The sequence below is a fragment of the Neofelis nebulosa genome, chromosome 10, assembly GCF_028018385.1.
Source record: "Neofelis nebulosa isolate mNeoNeb1 chromosome 10, mNeoNeb1.pri, whole genome shotgun sequence".
In the NCBI taxonomy this organism is placed as follows: domain Eukaryota; kingdom Metazoa; phylum Chordata; class Mammalia; order Carnivora; family Felidae; genus Neofelis; species Neofelis nebulosa.
This window is the reverse complement of record NC_080791.1, coordinates 32,361,049-32,365,815: the sequence shown is the minus strand read 5'-3', so window position 1 is coordinate 32,365,815 and position 4,767 is coordinate 32,361,049. Positions and strand designations below refer to the sequence as shown.

Below are 4,767 nucleotides of genomic sequence, written 5' to 3'. Positions count from 1 at the left end.
CTGTGGAGTCCATCCTGGGTTTTGCAGGGGTAACTTTCCACAAGGAATGCTTTGAGGACTGGCATGTGCAAAATTCAAAGATGAGTGAAAAGGATGTAGGATGCTGTACCCTGTTTGAATAAGGAGTCTCAACTGAAATAAGGCTGACCCATTTTTCTCCTCTCCATGCCACTTCCTGCAGCCAGAACCATGAAAACTGGGAACAATTTAAAGTGCTCTGTTCTTTGGCAACATGATAATGTTTAACTCTAGGTCCTGCCTTCGACTTTAAAAGTTGCCAGATCCAGACTGTGAGGTGTACAGTTAATTATTTTAGTTCCTTTTTCCCCTCCAGATTCAGCTGAATCCCATCAGAAAACAAAGCTCATGGTGGCTGAGAAAAAAAAGTCACAGTTTGAATCCATTTAGCACTGAAGCGTAATGGATTATGTTCCTATTTCCTCTGGCAACCATAATACTTCCAAGTTTTTGCTAAATAAACTGTCCCTGTTTATATGACACATAATAACAACCACGAGTCCAGGCTGCCCTTCTGTTTGAAGGCTTCCTAAGTGTGTTTTGTTTTCAAACCTATTGCACATTGAAATCTGACACTTAGCAATACTTACCTGGCAGGGGAGATACCATAATCACAAGGGTGGTTTTCCTAGGGCAAGGCTTATCTATTGCACTCTGGATGTGCTGATCCCTGCAATTTCCCCAAATGTGGGAAACTGGACTGCATAATTTGTGGTAGTGTGGGACTGTGTTCACACTTTCCCTTCGTTAAAAAAAAAAATCTGAAATTTAGCAAACCCCTCCAGGATGTATATACATTCAGAAGCTTCCTGGTTGTGCTGTGGTCCAAACATAACCTAGATTACTTTAGAGTGAACATCTTTGCCAGTTTCTCTCTGGAGTTAGGGGCTCACTTCCACATAGATGATCATGACAGACCCAAGTAAGGAAGACTACCTAAATCAAATGGAAAAGAATTAAGTGCTTGGCTGATACTCATCACAAATCCTAGAATTGAGGATTTGAGAGGAGTACCCTTATAGGATCAGTTTTTGGCTTTCTTAGTCTTGAGGCCCAGTGTGACATTTGTACATAATTCCATTTTCAAATACCTCATGGTTAACTCAGGGAGACTGGCGTCAGAGGATTGCAATAATGTAAAAGAAATTGCTGCCACACGGTGGAGTACTCAGTTGTTATATGCAATTTCCTTTAAAACCTTCATAAATTTTCATCATATAACATGGAAGATGTATTTCACTATATTTTTTTCACTTATGTCTTTATTACTCACTTCTTTTCACTAGGATCTGAAGGCATTGATTTAGTCCATGAATATGAGATTTTCCAGACACACAGACTTGCTTTGCCATCCCCACATCACTTATTCTGCATCTATGCCCAAAAGCGAATTATAGTGCTAATCCTATAGCAATAGAGCATTATAACTTTCCTCTTTCTCCTTTAGCCCATTTTTTTTGTCTGCAGAAGTGTCACGGTGTTGATAAAGTGTTTATATATCAGGACCCACAGATGGAAGGCTGCCCCAATGGTCTGGCCCATATCATAAATCTAAACCTAAGTCAACCTGACCTCAGGAGAAACATCTCACAGTCAAGGAAACCTAACATACGACAATCTCAATCCTCCAACTCAGCTTTAGAAAACTCACCTTATCCTAGAAAATAGGACCTCCTAGCTTTAATAGGAAATCCCTGATCCCCTAGCTAATTATGCCCAATCATGCCATATTTCCAAGTGTCTTCTTTTAATGCTCTATAGAACTTGCTCTTGCCTAAATTCCTTGGAAAGTGTTCTCCACTGTTTCTAAGGCACTGTACTGCCCCAAATCCATGGATTATGGTCCCTTGAATAAAGAACATCAAACTCCTTAAAAAATTGGTATACTATTTTCACTTGACAGTTTATATGAGGATGCCTATTTGTTAAGGTATAACGGGCAGGCAGGGAAAGGGCCTGTGAAATGAGGGTTTGTGGAAGGTGTCATGAAGAAGGGACTAGGGAAAAGTGAGAATGGAATTACTGAGCATGTAAAGAACAACTAAAAACAGGCAGAAAACCCTGTGTATTGGACTACATAAGTTTCCAATTCAATTACATGCATCAACCTGTGGCATAACTACATGGGTCTTTGACAATGCCTTTATCCTAAGGGAAACATTGGTACCTCTGGCCTACAAAAGACAAGAACACTCTAGCTAAATACATTTTCCAAGATCTTTTGTGTGTGTGTGTGTGTCCAAAAAGAAATAAAATGAAAATCACAAAGAGTTTTATAGGAAAAAATAATGAAATAAAATTAAAATGGGCACACAGGCACTAATGGTATCCTCCTAGGAGCATTAGTAGAATGGCTGCAAGGTAGTCAGAACTAGGAGGCTTATTCCTTGGCATGGAGTGGGAGAGGATTGGGCAGATGCTGGAAAGAATACATACTATGTAGATGAGATGGTTCTTTTACCTATCAGCTCTTTTCTAATTGATTTACCAGGAGGGGGAAATTGGGATTACGTGTGGAAAGCCATTGCATTATTTAGTACAGTGTTCTTATTTCCATTAACTGAGAAGTTTTCTACAATTCTTATTCTATAGCAATGGAGTAAATTTCCTTATCTGTATTGCATCTTGTAATTTTTGTGCACAGATGTATTATCACCATTAACACTCTATTTGATTACTTGCCTGCCTTCAGTGTTAAATCAATCCTGGATGCACAGGTAGCATGCCATTTTTACCTCACTTCCTCATTGCCTAGCACAGAGCCAGGTATTTGATAAGAAATCATTGATGTTTGTTAGATTTAATTGAATTGAAGGTGGTCATAGTGGGAATGGAGACAGAAAAGAAAAAGGTGTAAAATCTACTTTCTTTTCATACTCAGGAAATTAAGGACAAAGTTCTTAGAATCATTAAGCTTCATTTTCCCACCTGCAGCCAGAAACCTGTTAGCTCCAGTTAAGTTTGTGCAGACATGCAAGCAGTAACCACACACTCTACCTCTTGTATAGCTTAGATTAAAAGCCAAGTCTCTATCTCCATAGTTCACAGCCTGAACAAGCTAGTCAGGTTTGTACCAGGCACCAGCTGCTCTTTGTCCTTGTCAAACAGAAAAATAGATACATGACCTATAGAGCGGTCACAAATTATAGTGCTCATACTACCCAGAATAGTACAAGCTATTCTTTCTTTTTTCAACAGTCAACCTAGATGTGGAAAACCTGTGCTCTTCCTGACCCTTCAAGGCCTCTAGGCCTAACTTTCTTTTTCTAAATTAATTAAGGTTGTGGAAAGCCACTGTTGCTGATGGGAGATGATTACACACACAAGCAGATTTTATCATTAATCTCTCCCTTAAAAACTATACTCTATTTTCCATGGCTCAGTTTCATCTATTACTCCAAATTAGAGCCAGCTCCTACTTGCTCAATTCACCAGGTATTATGAAGCATCTTATAAGTGTAAGGCTGTGTCTATAACAATTGGCTGGAAAAGGACAAACCTACACATAATCTATGCTTGATCTTCAACATTATCATTACTGATCCATATAAGTGGGACAGCTCAAGACCATGGCAGGAGGGGCTGCTGGGAAAGGTGATAATCACCTTGTTACTCTTTGGGATTATTTAAGTAGAGATTTCAATCATTCATTCATTACTTCATATATTCAACCGGCAGTTATTAAGTGCTCAATGTCAACAGAAGACTCTGTATTCTCTGTCTCTGTAAACAGAAGACACTGTTCTATTCCCATGTCCAGTAAAGTGGCTGAATGAGAATATAGAATTGGTGGTGGTGGTGCTTGGGGAATGACTTTAGAGGTATGATATTCTATATCAAAGTTCAAACTCTCTGTCTCTCCTGATAGAACTGGGCAAAGCTGATTATTCACAGACTGATCCGTCCTGTTTCAAAAAGTAAATTAAAGCTATACCAAGAAAGATAACATGAACTATTTTCCCTCCGGGGTTTTACTTATTCATTTTTTATATTTGCTAGTGAGTTTTAAAAAAATCCTTCAAAGATAGTTTCAAAGTTATTTGTATCCAAATAAAGCTCAGATTCCTATTTGATTAAAAGAAAATTGTCTTTATCATCTCCTGAATTTCATGGGAAGCAGATGCAGAGGATTTATGTCCTGAAAAGTTTGGAGACCTCTCCAAGGTAGGTCTTAGTAAATCAGAGAATCACAGTCATTGAAAACATAGAGGCACCCCATTCTCCAGGATGTATGGATATAGTGAACCTACACTCTCTTTGCATCCCCCAGGATGCAGTTTAAGCTGGCCTTCCTTTTGTCTTAGTTTTAGTCATCATTATGGATGTGCTCGGGTTCATCTTCCTGCTGACCTTTGGCCTCACAATACAAATACTCCTGTATTCTACTCATCAAAGCTCTCCCAGGAAATTAAATGTCTGAGGGAGGTTCTTCTGCTCTCTCTATCTCAGCTTCAAGAACTGAAAATGAACCTAGAGCACCAAAAGGTGGGATGTCAACAGCTTTGGGAAAATTTGAAGGAAAAGCAGCAGGAGAACTTTCATTTCCAGGAGAAACAACTGTCCCTCTAGGGCAAATATTCCAGATAAGAGGAAATCACTGATAAGGAAAGTGTCCCCACTTTCAGATTTAGAAGAAGGGGTATTGGCAAGCAGCCAATTACCCCTTTTTGGAGACCTTAGTTTCCCCTCTGTTATTCCTGATTTGTGGGTGACTGAACAGAAGGAAGGACTTCTCTAAAAACAATATTT

At 39.1% G+C, this 4,767-nt stretch overlaps 1 non-coding gene across 1 annotated transcript; it reads left to right on the top strand.

The window, feature by feature from the left end:
• The first annotated feature begins 600 nt into the window (after positions 1 to 600).
• LOC131488986 (U1 spliceosomal RNA) lies at positions 601 to 764 on the top strand. The gene has a single exon (XR_009250361.1). It is a non-coding gene; the product is annotated as a U1 spliceosomal RNA (small nuclear RNA).
• Positions 765 to 4,767: the final 4,003 nt, after the last annotated feature.